This window comes from Pan troglodytes, chromosome 16, assembly GCF_028858775.2.
Source record: "Pan troglodytes isolate AG18354 chromosome 16, NHGRI_mPanTro3-v2.0_pri, whole genome shotgun sequence".
Lineage (NCBI taxonomy): Eukaryota > Metazoa > Chordata > Mammalia > Primates > Hominidae > Pan > Pan troglodytes.
In genome coordinates, this window is record NC_072414.2 from 10,264,019 (window position 1) to 10,279,732 (window position 15,714).

At 46.6% G+C, this 15,714-nt stretch overlaps 1 protein-coding gene and 2 non-coding genes across 3 annotated transcripts in view; all 3 read right to left on the reverse strand.

Moving 5' to 3' along the window:
* The window catches only part of LOC129137185 (uncharacterized), a 188,035-nt gene that overhangs the window by 157,923 nt on the left and 14,398 nt on the right, over window positions 1-15,714 (reverse strand). The window contains exons 15-18 of the mRNA XM_063795455.1: window positions 14,539-14,672; window positions 12,872-13,005; window positions 12,467-12,510; window positions 11,353-11,461 (exon numbers count right to left, since the gene is read on the reverse strand). The gene's annotated coding sequence lies outside the window, so the exon portion shown is untranslated. The remainder of the gene's footprint in view (window positions 1-11,352; window positions 11,462-12,466; window positions 12,511-12,871; window positions 13,006-14,538; window positions 14,673-15,714) is intronic.
* On the reverse strand, window positions 12,746-12,827 carry LOC112205677 (small nucleolar RNA SNORD115). The gene has a single exon (XR_002939775.1). It is a non-coding gene; the product is annotated as a small nucleolar RNA SNORD115 (small nucleolar RNA).
* On the reverse strand, window positions 14,407-14,488 carry LOC112205668 (small nucleolar RNA SNORD115). Its single transcript, XR_002939766.1, has one exon. It is a non-coding gene; the product is annotated as a small nucleolar RNA SNORD115 (small nucleolar RNA).

Sequence of the window (15,714 nt, forward strand, 5' to 3'; positions counted from 1 at the left end):
TTGTAGTCTGAGAACATACTTTGTATGATTTCTATTCTTTTAAATTTGTTGAGGTGCATTTTCTAGCCCAGAATGTGGTCTATTCTGCTGAATGTTTCATGTGTGTGTGAGAAAATGTGTCATCTGCTGTTGTTGGGTAAAGTGGTCCATAGATGTCAGTTACATAAAGTTGACTGAATCAAGTTTTTGATCATGATTGATCATGTTATGCCCTTACTGATTTTCTGCTTGCTAAACCTGTCCATTTCTGATAGAGGGATGCCAATGCCTCCAACTCTAAGAGTGAATTTATCTATTTCTCTTTCCAGTTCTATCAGATTTAGCTTCATGTACTTTGATGATCTGCTGTTCAGTGCGTACACATTAAGGATTGTTATGTCTTCTTAGAAAACTGATCCCTTTATCATTAAGGAATGTCTCTTTTGATCTCTGATAATATTCCTTGTTCTAAAGTCGGTTATGTCTGAAATTAATATGGCTATTTCACTTTATTTTGATTAATGTTAGCATGGGATATCTTTCTCCATTCCTTTACTGTGAATATATTTGTGCCTTTATAAAGTAGATTTACTTACTTTTTTCTATAGAGATGAGGTCTTATTCTGTCAACCAGGCTAGAGTGCAGTGGCATGATCATAGCTCACTGTAGTCCCAAAATCCTGGGCTCAGGTGACACTCCGCCTTGGCCTCCTAAGGACTACAGGTGCACACCACCATGCCCAGCTATTTAAAGTGCATTTCTCATAGACAACATATATTTGGGTCTTGTTCTTAATCCACTGACAATCTCTGTCTTTTAAGCGATGTTTAAAGTGATTATTGATATACTTAGATTAGTATACTCAGTATTTGTGATTGTTTTCTATTTATATCAACCTTGTAATTTGTTACTTTTTTGGTATTCTACTCTTTTTCTCCTCTCCCTGATTTTAATTGAGCATTGTATAAGATTCTGCTTTTTCATACAAAAAATTAGCCAGGCATGGTGGTGCACACCTGTAATCCCAGCTATTCAGGAGGCTGAGGCAGGAGAATTGCTTGAACCTGGGAGGTGGAGGTTGTGGTGAGCTGAAATCGTGCCATTGCACTCCAGCCCGGGCAACAAGACCAAAACTCCATCTCAAAAAAAGAAAGAAAGAAAAAAAAAAAGATTCTGCTTTTTCTTTTCGTTTTCTTTGTTTTTGTTTTGTTTTTTTTGAGACAGAATCTTGCGGCTGTCTCCCAGGCTGGAGTGCAGTGGCGCAATCTCGGCTCACTGCAAGCTCTGCCTCCCAGGTTCACACCATTCTCCTGCCTCAGCCTCCTGAGTAGCTGGGACTACAGGCGCCCGCCACCACGCCCAGCTTTTTTTTTTTTTTTTTTTTTTTTTTTGTATTTTTAGTAGAGACGGGGTTTCACTGTGTTAGGCAGGATGGTCTTGATCTCCTGACCTCGCGATCCACCCACCTCGGCCTCCCAAAGTGCTGGGATTACAGGAGTAAGCCACCGTGCCCGGCCTCTTTTGCTTTTTCTTTCTTTCTTTTTTTTTTGGGTGGAGGGTAGAGATGGGCTCTTATTCGTTGCCAGGCTGGACTTGAACTCCGGGGCTCAAGTGATCTTCCTGCCTCAGCATCCCAAAGTGCTGGGATTACAGACATGAGTCACCATGTCTGGCCTGATTCTGCTTTTTCTTCTGTTAGTATATTGATTATACTGCTTTTTTCAAAATCATTTTTAGTGGCTGTGCTGGATATTACATTATACGTTTACAACTAATCCAAGTCCTTTTTCAAATTATACTGTCCTACTTCGTGGGTTAGTCCAAGTAACTAAGAGTATTTTCTCTCCCTCATGACTATATATATATATATATATATACACACACATATATACACACATACATATATATACACATATATATACACATACATATATATATACATATATATATTTAATACTTTAAGTTCTAGGGTACATGTGCATAACGTGCGTGTTTGTTACATATGTATACATGTGCCGTGTTGGTGTGCTGCACCCGTTAACTCGTCATTTACATTAGGTATATCTCCTAATGCTATCGCTCCCCCCTCCCCCCACCCCATGGCAGCCACTCGTGTGTGGTGTTCCCCACCCTGTGTCCAAGTGTTCTCACCGTTCAATTCCCACCTATGAGTGAGAACATGCAGTGTTTGGTTTTTTGTCCTTGCGATAGTTTGCTGAGAATGATGGTTTCCAGCTTCATCCATTTCCCTACAAAAGACTTGAACTCATCCATTTTTATGGCTGCAAAGTATTCCATGGTGTATATGTGCCACATTTTCTTAATCCAGTCTATCGTTGATGGACATTTGAGTTGGTTCCAAGTCTTTGCTACTGTGAATAGTGCCACAATGAACATACATGTGCATGTGTCTTTATAGTAGCATGATATATAATCCTTTGGGTATGTACCCAGTAATGGGATGGCTGGGACAAATGGTATTTCTAGTTCTAGATCCTTGAGGAATCACCACACTGTCTTCTACAATGGTGGAACTAGTTTACCGTCCCACCAACAGTGTAAAAGCATTCCTATTTCTCCACATCCTGTCCAGCACCTGTTGTTTCCTGACTTTTTAATGATTGCCATTCTAACTGGTGTGAGATGGGATCTCATTGTGGCTTTGATTCGCATTTCTCTGATGGCCAGTGATGATGAGCATTTTTTCATGTGTCTTTGGCTGCATAAATGTCTTCTTTTGAGAAGTGTCTGTTCATATCCTTTGCCCACTTGTTGATGGGGTTGATTTTTTTCTTGTAAATTTGTTTAACTTCTTTGTAGATTCTGGATATCAGCCCTTTGTCAGATGAGTAGATTGTAAAAATTTTCTCCCATTCTGTAGGTTGCCTGTTCACTCTGATGGTAGTTTCTTTTGCTGTGTAGAAACTCTTTAGTTTAATTAGATCCCATTTGTTTATTTTGGCTTTTGTTGCCATTGCTTTTGGTGTTTTAGTCATGAAGTCCTTGCCCATGCCTATGTCCTGAACGGTATTGCCTAGGTTTTCTTCTAGGGTTTTTATGGTTTTAGGTCTAACATTTAAGTCTTTAATCCATCTTGAATTAATTTTTGTATAAGGTGTGAGGAAGGGATCCAGTTTCAGCTTTTTACATATGGCTAGCCAGTTTTCCCAGCACCATTTATTAAATAGGGAATCTTTTCCCCATTGCTTGTTTTTGTCAGGTTTGTCAAAGATCAGATGGTTGTAGACATGTGGTATTATTTCTGAGGGGTCTGTTCTGTTCCATTGGTCTATATCTCTGTTTTGGTACCAGTACCATGCTGTTTTGGTTACTGTAGCCTCGTAGTATAGTTTGAAGTCAGGTAGTGTGATGCCTCCAGCTTTGTCCTTTTGGCTTAGGATTGACTTGGCAATGTGGGCTCTTTTTCAGTTCCATATGAACTTTAAAGTAGTTTTTTCCAATTCTGTGAAGAAAGTCATTGGTAGCTTGATGGGGATGGCATTGAATCTATAAATTACCTTGGGCAGTATGGCCATCTTCACAATATTGATTCTTCCTATCCATGAGCATGGAATGTTCTTCCATTTGTTTGTGTCCTCTTTTATTTCGTTGAGCAGTGGTTTGTAGTTCTCCTTGAAGAGGTCCTTCACATCCCTTGTAAGTTGGATTCCTAGGTATTTTATTCTTTGAAGCAATTGTGAATGGGAGTTCACTCATGATTTCGCTCTCTGTTTGTCTGTTATTGGTGTATAGGAATGCTTGTGATTTTTGCACATTGATTTTGTATCCTGAGACTTTGCTGAAGTTGCTTATCAGCTTAAGGAGATTTTGGGCTGAGACGATGGGGTTTTCTAAATATACAATCATGTCATCTGCAAACAGGGACAATTTGACTTCCTCTTTTCCTAATTGAATACCCTTTATTTCTTTCTCCTGCCTGATTGCCCTGGCCAGAACTTCCAACACTAAGTTGAATAGGAGCGGTGAGAGAGGGCATTCCTGTCTTGTGCCAGTTTTCAAAGGGAATGCTTCCAGTTTTTGCCCATTCAGTATGACATTGGCTGTGGGTTTGTCATAAACAGCTCTTATTATTTTGAGATACGTCCCATCAATACCTAGTTTAGTGAGAGTTTTTAGCGTGAAGGGCTGTTGAATTTTGTCGAGGCCTTTTCTGCATCTGTTGAGATAATCATGTGGTTTTTGTCTTTGGTTCTGTTTATATGATGGATTATGTTTATTGATTTGTGTATGTTGAACCAGCCTTGCATCCCAGGGATGAAGCCAACTTGATCGTGGTGGATTAGCTTTTGATGTGCTGCTGGATTCAGTTTGCCAGTATTTTATTGAAGATTTTTGCATTGATGTTCATCAGGGATATTGGTCTCAAATTCTCTTTTTTGTTGTGTCTCTGCCAGGCTTTGGTATCAGGATGATGCTGGCCTTATAAAATGAGTTAGAGAGGATTCCCTATTTTTCTACTGATTGGAATAGTTTTGGAAGGCATGGTACCAGCTCCTCTTTGTACCTCTGGCAGAATTCAGCTGTGAATCCATCTGGTCCTGGACTTTCTTTGGTTGGTAGACTATTAATTACTGCCTCAATTTCAGAGCCTATTATTGGTCTATTCAGAGATTCACCTTCTTCCTGGTTTAGTCTTGGGAGGGTGTATGTGTCCAGGAATTTATCCATTTCTTCTAGATTTTCTAGTTTATTTGCATAGAGATGTTTATAGTATTCTCTGATGGTAGCTTGTATTTCTGTGGGATTGGTGGTGATATCCCCTTTATCATTTTTTATTGCATCTATTGGATTCTTCTCTCTTTTCTTCTTTATTAGTCTTTCTAGCGGTCTATCAATTTTGTTTATCTTTTCAAAAAGCCAGTTCCTGGATTCATTGATTTTTTGAAGGGTTTTTTGTGTCTCTATCTCCTTCAGTTCTGCTCCAATCTTAGTTATTTCCTGCCTTCTGCTAGCTTTTGAAAGTGTTGACTCTTGCTTCCCTAGTTCTTTTAATTGTGATGTTAGGGTGTCAATTTTAGATCTTTCCTGCTTTCTCTTGTGGGCATTTAGTGCTATAAATTTCTCTCTACACACTGCTTTAAATATGTCCCAGAGATTCTGGTATGTTGTGTCTTTGTTCTCATTGGTTTCAAAGAACATCTTTATTTCTGCCTTCATTTCATTATGTACCCAGTAGTCATTCAGGAGCAGATTGCTCAGTTTCCATGTAGTTGAGCGGTTTTGAGTGAGTTTCTTAATCCTGAGTTCTAGTTTGATTGCACTGTGGTCTGAGAGACAGTTTGTTATAATTTCTATTCTTTTACATTTGCTGAGGAGTGCTTTACTTCCAACTATGTGGTCAATTTTGGAATAAGTGCGATGTGGTGCTGAGAAGAATGTACATTCTGTTGATTTGGGGTGGAGAGTTCTGTAGATGTCTATTAGGTCTGCTTGGTGCAGAGCTGAGTTCAATTCCTGGATATCCTTGTTAACTTTCTGTCTTGTTGATCTGTCTAATGTTGACAGTGGGGTGTTAAAGTCTCCCATTATTATTGTGTGGGAGTCTAAGTCTCTTTGTAGGTCTGTAAGGACTTACTTTATGAATCTGGGTGCTCCTGTATTGGGTGCATGTATATTTAGGATAGTTAGCTCTTGTTGTTGAATTGATCCCTTTACTATTACATAATGGCCTTCTTTGTCTCTTTTGATCTTTGTCGGTTTAAAGTCTGTTTCATCAGAGACCAGGATTGCAACCCCTGCTTTTTTTTGTTTTCCATTTGTTTGGTAGATCTTCCTCCATCCCTTTATTTGGAGCCTATGTGTGTCTCTGCACATGAGATGGGTCTCCTGAATACAGCACACTGATGGGTCTTGACTCTATCCAATTTGCCAGTCTGTGTCTTTTAATTGGAGAATTTAGTCCATTTACATTTAAGGTTAATATTGTTATCTGTGAATGTGATCCTGTCATTGTGATGTTAGCTGGTTATTTTGCTCGTTAGTTGATGCAGTTTCTTCCTAGCATCAGTGGTCTTTACAATTTGGCATGTTTTTGCAGTGGCTGGTACCGGTTGTTCCTTTCCATGTTTAGTGCTTCCTTCAGGAGCTCTTGTAGGGCAGGCCTGGTGGTGACAAAATCTCTCAGCATTTGCTTGTCTGTAAAGTATTTTATTTCTCCTTCAATTATGAAGCTTAGTTTGGCTGGATATGAAATTCTGGGTTGAAAATTCTTTCATTTAAGAATGTTGAATATTGGCCCCCACTCTCTTCTGGCTTGTAGAGTTTCTGCTGAGAGATCTGCTGTTAGTTTGATGGGCTTCCCTTTGTGGGTAACTTGACCTTTCTCTCTGGCTTCCCTTAATATTTTTTCCTTCATTTCAACTTTGGTCTATCTGTCAATTATGTGTCTTGGAGTTACGCTTCTCAAGGAGTATCTTTGTGGCATTCTCTGTATTTTCTGAACTTGAATGTTGGCTTGCCTTCCTAGGTTGGGGGAGTTCTCCTGGATAATATCCTGCAGAGTGTTTTCCAACTTGGTTCCATTCTCCCCGTCACTTTCAAGTACACCAATCAGACGTAGATTTGGTTTTTTCACATAGTCCCATGTTTCTTTTTTACTTTGTTTTACTTTTTTACTTTTTTAGGCTTTGTTTGTTTCTTTTTACTCTTTTTTCTCTAAACTTCTCTTCTTGCTTCATTTCATTCATTTGATCTTCAATCACTGATACCCTTTCTTCCACTTGATCAAATCGGCTACTGAAGCTTGTGCATGTGTCATGTAGTTCTCGTGCCATGGTTTCAGCTCCATCAGGTCATTTAAGGTCTTCTCTATGCTGTTTATTCTAGTTAGCCACTCATCTAATCTTTTTTCAAGGTTTTTAGCTTCTTTGCGATGGGTTTGAACATCATCCTTTAGCTCAGAGAAGTTTGTTATTACCGATCATCTGAAGCCTACTTCTGTCAACTCGTCAAAGTCATTCTCCGTCCAGCTTTGTTCCATTGCTGGCAGGGAGCTGCATTCCTTTGGAGGAGAAGAGGTGCTCTGATTTTTAGAATTTTCAGGTTTTCTGCTCTGGTTTCTCCCCATCTTTGTGGTTTCATCTACCTTTGGTCTTTGATGATGGTGACGTACAGATGGGGTTTTGGTGTGGATGTCCTTTCTCTTTGTTAGTTTTCCTTCTAACAGTCAGGATCCTCAGCTGCAGGTCTGTTGGAGTTTTCTGGAAGTCCACTCCAGACCCTGTTTGCTTGGGTATCACCAGCGGAGGCTGCAAAACAGCAAATATTGCAGAACGGCAAATGTTGCTGCCTGATCCTTCCTCTGGAAGCTTCGTCTCAGAGGGGCACCCAGCTGTATGAGGTGTCAGTCAGCCCCTACTGGGAGGTGTCTCTCAGTTAGGCTACTTGGGGGTCAGGGACCCATTTGAGGAGGCAGTCTGTCTGTTCTCAGATCTCAAACTCTGTGCTGGGAGAACCACTACTCTCTTCAAAGCTGTCAGGGATGTTTAAGTCTGCAGAAGTTTCTGTTGCCTTTTGTTCTGCTATGCCCTGCCCCTAGAGGTGGAGTCTACAGAGGCAGGCAGGCCTCCTTGAGCTGTGGTGGGCTCCACCCAGTTCGAGCTTCCCAGCCGCTTTGTTTACCTACTCAAGCCTCAGCAATGGTGGATGCCCCTCCCCCAGCCTCACTGCTGCCTTGCAGTTTGATCTCAGACTACTGTGCTAGCAGTGAGCGAGGCTCCGTGGATGTGGGACCCTCCAAGCCATGCGCGGGATATAATCTCCTGGTGTGCCATTTGCTAAGACAGTTGGAAAAGCACAGTATTAGGGTGGGAGTGTCCCAATTTTCCAGGTACCGTCTGTCACGCTTCCCTTGGCTAGGAAAGGGAATTCCCTGACCTCTTGCGCTTCCCAGGTGAGGTGATGCCTCGTCCTGCTTTGGCTTACACTCCATGGGCTGCACCCACTGTCCAACAAGCCCCAGTGAGATGAACCTGGTACGTCAGTTGGAAATGCAGAAATCACCTGTCTTCTGCGTCACTCACACTGGGAGCTGTAAACTGGAGCTGTTCCTATTCGGCCATCTTGGAACTGGATGACTTATAATATTGCTGTCATTCATTTCACTTTTCCATAACCTATAATCACCAAATATTATTATTTTGAACAAATTGTTGAAAGATCAATTATGAATCAAAAAATACATATATATTTAATTTTCATATATTTCTTCTCCAATGCTTTTCATTTCTTTATGTAAATTAGATTTTCCAACCTATGTCATTTTTATCCTTTCTGAAGAATTTCTTGTTACATTTATTAAAAGGTTGGTGTAGTGGCAAGAAGTTCTAGCAATTTTTGTTGGTCTCAGAGAGTATTTCTCCTTCACTTTTGAAGAATAATTTTGACGAGCAGAAAATTCAAAGTTGGTACATTTTTTTTGTTTCTTACTTTTAACACTAAATATTTCACCCTGACTCACTTCTTGCTTTCATGGATTCTGAAGATAATTTCAAAGCAATTTTTATTCTTGTTGCTCCATAGGTAAGATGGTTTTCTTCCTATTGCTCCTATCAAACTATTCCCTTAGTCTATGATTTTCCAGACTTTAAATATGAAATGCAAAGGTGTTGATTTGTAAAATATTTTTATTCTGCAGAGTGCTCTCTGAGCTTCCTGAACATGTGGGTTTCTGTCCATCATTAATTTTAGAAAGTGCTCAAGTCATTGTTGTGTCAAATATTTCTTTTCCTTTATCTCCTTATTCTCCTGACATTGTCACTATGCATTTTTACAAGTTTTGAAATGCTTCCAGAGTTCTTGGATATTTTTTACTTTCTCATTCTTTTTTCCCTCTGCATCGCAATTTGGAAATTTGTATTGATATTTCTTCAAGGGAACTAACTCCTCCTACAATACAAGCAAGAGCATTGATGAGCACAAAAAAAGGCACTTATTGTAAATTCTATGCACTGTAAATTCTATACACTGTAAATTCTATACACTGCTGATGACGTCAAGCCTTTTCTAATGATTCTGTCCTAGAGTTTCCTTCTCCCAACTTACATTACCTACCTGTTATTCCTTGTTACCTACTTTCTACCTTAGAGCACTCAGCATGTAACTCATGTTGTATTAACCCTATCATGTGATTACTGCAACATTTCAGCCAATACCAATCTAATTCTTTAGCTAGATCTTCCACTTCAGAAGGTGTTCTTTAAATTTCTAAGCATTGCAATTTGTATTGAAGGCAAAACATGATATAAGGAGAAACGCAACTGAGACAATCCATTATCGAAAGATTTTATATTTCTTTGAAAAACCATCAATATGATAAGGTCATATCAATGAATTTCTGTGGTTATATCAAAATAAATGTCCTCTGCTGTGCCTGTCTACTTTCTCATCTTTAGATTTCCATACAATCTTTTTCAATAAAGTAGGAGATAGGCAGTGCATTCAACTGTAGTCCCCAATTAAAAAAAAATAAACTGGCAAAAATTATACACAATCATATAATGTACAGAAAAAAAGCATATTTCTGAAAAACTACAATGAGACTGTGTATTCCAACTAAAACACTATCAAATTAGGAAGTAAATAAAAATGAAAAATACCACCACCAATAAAACATTTGCTGCTGCCTTTGTGAAAGTAAAATGCACAAAGGGGTAAAAAATACAAAGAGAACACACAAAAAGCACTGAAGAAAATGAAATACAAAGAGCTGCCACAACACCCATCACATAACCTCTCCTCGAGACAAAATAAGATTCTCATCATCAACCTAACCGAGGGCACCCCCATCACCATGCAGGTAACCAGCGGGACCTGGACAAGCTCACCACTGCTCAATGCAGGACACCAGGCTGCCAAGAAAAGCCCAAGCTCCAGCACACCAAGGGCTGTGCACCTGGCTGACAGACACTGTCCTGGTGAGAGGTGACAGCGTGCTGGCAGTCCTCACAGCCCTCACTTGCTCTTGGTGCCTCCTCTGCCTGGGCTCCCACTTTGGTGGCACTTGAGGAGACCTTCAGCCCACTGCTGCACTGTGGGAGCCCCTTTCTGGGCTGGCCAAGGCCAGAGCCTGCTCCCTCAGCTTGCAGGGAGGTGTGGAGGGAGAGGCGCAAGTGGGAACCGGGGCTGCGCGGGGCGCTTGTGGGCCAGCTGGAGTTCCGGGTGGGTGTGGGCTTGGCGGGCCCCATACTCGGAGCAGCGGGCCGGCCCTGCCGGCCCCAGGCAATGAGGGGCTTAGCACCCGGGCCAGCAGCTGCGGAGGGTATACTGGGTCCCCCAGCAGTGCCAGCCCACCGGCGCTGCACTTGATTTCTCACTGGGCCTTAGCTGCCTTCCCTCGGGGCAGGGCTCGGGACCTGCAGCCTGCCATGCCTGAGCCTCCTACCCCCTCCATGGGCTCCTGTGCGGCCTGAGCCTCCCCGACGAGCGCCGCCCCCTGCTCCACGGTGCCCAGTCCCATCGACCACACAAGGGCTGAGCAGTGCGGGCGCATGGTGCAGGACTGGCAGGCAGCTCCACCTGCAGCCCCGGTGCGGGATCCACTGGGTGAAGACAGCTGGGCTCCTGAGTCTGGTGGGGCCTTGGAGAACCTTTATGTCTAGCTCAGGGATTGTAAATACACCAATCGACACTCTGTATCTAGCTCAAGGTTTGTAAACACACCAATCAGCACCCTGTGTCTAGCTCAGGGTTTGTGAATGCACCAATCGACACTCTGTATCTAGCTACTCTGGTGGGGCCTTGGAGAACCTTTATGTCTAGCTCAGGGACTGTAAATACACCAATCCGTGCTCTGTATCTGGCTCAAGGTTTGCAAACACACCAATCAGCACTCTGTGTCAAGCTCAGGGTTTGTGAATGCACCAATAGACACTCTGTATCTAGCTACTCTGGTGGGGACTTGGAGAACCTTTGTGTCAACACTCTGTATCTAGCTAATCTAGTGGGGACATGGAGAACCTTTGTGTCTAGCTCAGGGATTGTAAACGCACCAATCAAAACAAAACGCCCTGTCAAAACAGATCACTCAGCTCTACCAATCAGCAGGATGTGTGTGGGACCAGATAAGAGAATAAAAGCAGGCTGCCCCAGCCAGCAGTGGCAACCCGCTCAGGTCCCCTTCCAAACTGTGGAAGCTTTGTTCTTTCACTCTTTGCAATAAATCTTGCTACTGCTCACTCTTTGGGTCCACACTGCTTTTATGAGCTGTAACACTCACTCACCACGAAGGTCTGCAGCTTCACTCCTGAAGCCAGCGAGACCACAAACCCACCAGAAGGAAGAAACTCCGAACACATCCGAACATCAGAAGGAACAAACTCCAGACATGCCACCTTAAGAGCTGTAACACTCACCGCGAGGGTCCGCAGCTTCATTCTTGAAGTCAGTGAGACCAAGAACCCACCAATTCCGGACACACTGGGACCAGCAGGCCGAACGCAAGTCCTCCTCCGGGCTCACCACCTGGTGGGACAAGAGGAAGACAGCTGTCCAAACAGGGCCTCACAGCTCCATGAGAAGAAGTGGGAAGGGGGTGCTGGCTCACGCATGCTCATCCTCTATGGACCCACGTAATGGGATCCACGTGGAACACTGACCCATCACGGATTCAGGGCACCCTTGGCCCTCCCTGCCACAAAATCCTGGAAAGACAGGGCAAGCAGGTCACTGGGATCAGCCAAGATGCCTGGGCTGCACCCTACTGCAGGCCCTGAGAGCACCTCTACTGCCTGGGACAGCTCCCCTGAACAACCCCAGGGCCACACCAGGACCACGGGGCATGGGTCAGGGCAACCAAGCAGCTCATGGCCAACCAAGGAGGCTGGTCCTGATGCCAGGAGCCAATGCAGACCTGGCAGTCGCAGAGCCTGCCCTTGGGCATGGTGGGTGCCGGCCCTGGTGCCTGCTCCAAGCAGGCACTGGAAATCAAAGCCTGGGGGCCTCCAGAGCCACATGCTTTCTATGGTGAATCCCCATCCACGACTCAACCCCAGGGAAAAAAACACCACCCCCCACCAGGCTCCAGGAGGCCCACTGGAATGGCGTATTTCCCAATGGACAATTCCAATCAGGGCCATGGGTGAGGCACCATCCTTGAATCTCCATGACCCAACCCCAAGGGCAGATTCAAGCACCACACTCCATGGACAAAGAGCTCCCCTCTAACCCCCTCAGATGGCCTGAGAAATCCTCCAGGCCTGACCTGAGCACTGAGTCTCAACAGAACGCTGCCCTGGGTGGGGCTGAAGGAACTCTTTCCTGCCTGGACCACCGTCACTCCTGTAGAGATCAGGGAAGGTATCCTCCTTGGGTCCGATTCCCAAAAAAGCGGCCCTCCTGGAGAACCCATACCTCTCTGATGGGAATTCAGGTTGGTTCCCTGAGGAAACCCTCTTATCCCAAAGGCTGACCCTTGGTGACCCCACATGGACCGGTTCATGGCCCATGACACAAGCAGGATCCACTCACCTATGCCAGTCAATGCCGGGGGCCTGCCTGGGTGGAAGAGCTCACTGAAAGACACAACGGGAGAACGGGGGCTCAGGAAGGAGCCACCAACCGGCCCCAACCCCGGGGAACAGGAGCCCGACACCAAGCCCCCTCAGGGAGCCTGGGCTGCCTCCTGGAGGAGCACAGAGACAGGGTTGGACCTTCCAGATGGCCCTCAGGGCCTGCAGGTCTCCAGCGCAAAATACAGTGGCCATTCCGGGGAGCCCAGTGTCCTCTTCCAAAATTCTCACCTAGGCTGGGCCTCAGCGTAATCCTATTGAGCATGATTTTTAAGTCATCACCGCTCTTCAGGACAATATAAGGTTCTCATCATTGACCCAACCAAGGGCAACCCCCACCCCAAGCACGCATCCATGTGCTCACCACAGCTCAGTGCAGGAGACCAGGGTGCCAGGGAGGGTCCAAACTCCAGCGCACTGGGGGATTAGCACCAGGCTGATGGACACTGGCCTGGGGCCTGTGGGGGTCCAACACAAGTCTTCCTCCTGGCTCACCATCTGAAGGGACAGGAGGAGGACATGTGTCCAACCAGGGCCTCACATATCAGTGCAGGGAGGGTGGGTAGGGAATACCCATATGATGGGGATCCATGCAGAACACTGACCCAACATGGACACAAGGCACCATTGGCCCTCCTGGCCACCAAACCTTAGAAAGACAGGGTAAGTGGGTCACTGGGCTGGGGCAAGATGCCTGGGCTGCACTCTACTGCAGGCCCTGAGAGCACCTCTACTGCCTGGGACAGCTCCCCTGAACAACCCCAGGGCCACACCAGGACCATGGGGCATGGGCCAGGGCAACCAAGCTGCTCCTGGCCAACCAAGGAGCCTTGGCCAATCAGGAACCACATGGTGTCCTCTCCTTTTCTTGGACTCAAGACCCCACTACCCTGGAGGTGATCCCATGGCTCAGAAGCAGCCTGGATGGCAAATTTCCAGGACAGGTCCCTGAGCAGCAGGCCTTCCCACCATAGGAGGCTACCCTTTCCACCACTGGACCTCAAGGAAGGGATGACACTAGCGGGACACAAGCTGCCCCCTTGGCCCAAAGAAGGGCCGGCCTGCAGCACCACCAGGCGCCCAGTCAGAGCTCAGCTTTGACTCAACCTTATTGAAACAGCAACCCACCCCCAACAGGCTCAAGGAGGCGCCATTAAGATGGCCCATTACTCAACAGAGTTGGTCCCATTCAGGGCCAGGGGTGGGGGCATTCCTTGAATCTCCGCCACCTGACTGTGGGCCCAATCACCCACCACTCTTCAGGGAGGGAGAACTCCAGTGTGAGCCCCAGGGAGCCCCAGAGCTTCTGTGTCCCCCATCATGAAGCCTGGGCAGTCCTCAAGGCCTGACGAGCCCACCAAATTTCAGCTGGGAGCTGCTGTATGTTGGGCTGAAGGAACGCTTTCCTGCCTGGACCACCATCACCTTTGCAGGGCTTCAGGAAATGCGTGCTCCTAGGGTCAGATTCCCAAGGAAGTGACCCTACTGGAGAAATGTTCCCTCCCCGGGGGCACCCGGAGAAAACCCTAATGGCCTGAAGGCTGAACATCGATGACCCCACACTGCCTCATTTATGGCCCATGACCGCAACAGGATACACTCACCTATACTGCTTAAGGGCATGGGCCCCACCTGGGCAGAAGAGCTCACTAGAAGACACGGGGGAGAACGTGGGCTCAGGAAGGAGCTGCCAACATGCCCTATCCCCAGGAAGCAGAGCCTGGACACCAAGTCAACACAGGGAGCCTGGGCTGCCTCACGGAGGGGCACAGAGACAGGGCTAGGACCCCTGAGATGCCCTTTGGGGCCTCAAGTTCTTCAGTACAAAATACAGTGGCTAGTGGCCCTGCCGGGGATCTTGGCATCCCAGCGCCCTCTTCCAAAATTCTCACCTAGCCTGGGCCTCAGTGTAATCCTATTGAGCATGATTTTTAAGTCATCACCTCTCTTCAGGACAATATAAGGTTCTCATCATTGACCCAATCAAGGCCCTCCCCATGCATGCATCCAGCAGAACCTAGATGTGCTCACCACAGCTCAGTGCAGGAGACCAGGGTGCCAGGGAGGGTCTGAGCTTCAGCGCACTGGGGGATGAGCACCAGGCTGACAGACACTGGCCTGGGGCCTGTAGGGTCCCAATACAAGTCTTCCTCCAGGCTCACCATCTGGGGTGGTGACAGGAGAAGGACATGTGTCCAACCAGGGCCTCACATATGAGCGAGGGGAAGGTGGGTAGGGGATACCCATGTGATGGAATCCATGAAGAACACTGACTCATCACAGACACAGGGCACCATTGGCCCTGCTGGCCATCAAACCTTGGAAAGACAGGGAAAGTGGGTCACTGGGCTGGGGCAAGATGCCCTACTGCAGGCCCCAACAGCACCTCCACTGCTCGGGCCGGCTCCCCCGAACAACCCCAGGGCCGCACTGGGACCATGGGGATGGGTCAGGGCAACCAACCTGCTCATGGCCAACCAGCGAGTCTGGCCCTAACACCAGGAGCCAATGCAGACCTGGCCATTGCAGAGCCTACCCTGGGCATGGTGGGTGCCCACCCTGGTGCCCTCTCCAAGCACACACCAGAAATCAAAGCCTGGGGGCCTCCAGGACCATGTACTTTCTCTGCTGGGTCCTCATCTTGCCCTACACCTCCCACACACAGAGCCAGGTCCCACTTGGTCAATAAGAAACCACATGGTGTCCTCTCCTTTCCTTGGGATCAAGACCCTGCCACCCTGGAGGTGACCCCGTGGCTCAGAAGCAGCCTGTGTGGCAAATTCCCAGAACAGGTCCCTCGACAGCAGGACTTCCCACCTCAGGAGGACATCCTTTCGGCCACTGAATCTCAAGGAAGGGGAGACCCCAGAGGGAGGTGAGCTGGCCCCTTGTCCCAAAGACCACAACCCCCAGGGCTGCCTGCAGCACCACCAGGCACCAGCCAGAGCTCAGCCTTGATTCAACTGCATTGAAACAGTGCCTCCCCCTACCAGGCTCAAGGAGGTACCACTGAGATGGCCCATTACTCAACAGGGTCGGTCCCATTCAGGGCCATGGATGGGGTGCAGTCCTGAATCTCCAGGGCCTGTCTGCGTGGGCCCAATCACCCACTACTGTCCAGAGAGGGAGAACTCCAGCATGACCCCCAGGTTGCCCCAGAGCCCCTGTTGCCCACCTCATGTGGCCTGGGCAGTCCTCGAGGCCTGA